This window comes from Sinocyclocheilus anshuiensis, unplaced genomic scaffold (genome assembly GCF_001515605.1).
Source record: "Sinocyclocheilus anshuiensis isolate Anshui unplaced genomic scaffold, SAMN03320099.WGS_v1.1 scaffold1875, whole genome shotgun sequence".
In the NCBI taxonomy this organism is placed as follows: Eukaryota; Metazoa; Chordata; class Actinopteri; order Cypriniformes; family Cyprinidae; genus Sinocyclocheilus; species Sinocyclocheilus anshuiensis.
Window position 1 is genome coordinate 36,113 of NW_015549774.1, and position 347 is coordinate 36,459.

At 38.9% G+C, this 347-nt stretch overlaps 1 pseudogene; it reads left to right on the forward strand.

Moving 5' to 3' along the window:
* The window catches only part of LOC107660844 (dimethylglycine dehydrogenase, mitochondrial-like), a 28,433-nt pseudogene that overhangs the window by 20,663 nt on the left and 7,423 nt on the right, over window positions 1-347 (forward strand).

Here is a 347-nt window from a genome sequence, read left to right on the forward strand (position 1 = left end):
TTGTAAGCGCAGAGAAAAGAAAGACGGAGCTGTACATATCGGTTTATTTCGGGAACTTTTTGCCCCACATGCACAACAAGTCATTTAGACATTTGCAACAGTTCGTTTTTTTTACACATACAGATCGGTTCTATGCAGTCAATCCGTTTTGCAGTTCTTTAAACTGATGTTTTCGCTTGCAAATCACTGTTCACAGGCTTGCAGTGCTTTTGACCGTACTTTAGCGAAAACAGCGTGCCAAAAGTGTAAGCACAGAAAAAATGGAAGTCAGAAGAGTACAGATCATATTTATTTTGCGTTAGCATGAAGCTGCAGTTTCACAATACATGAATTACACTTACGAGAAA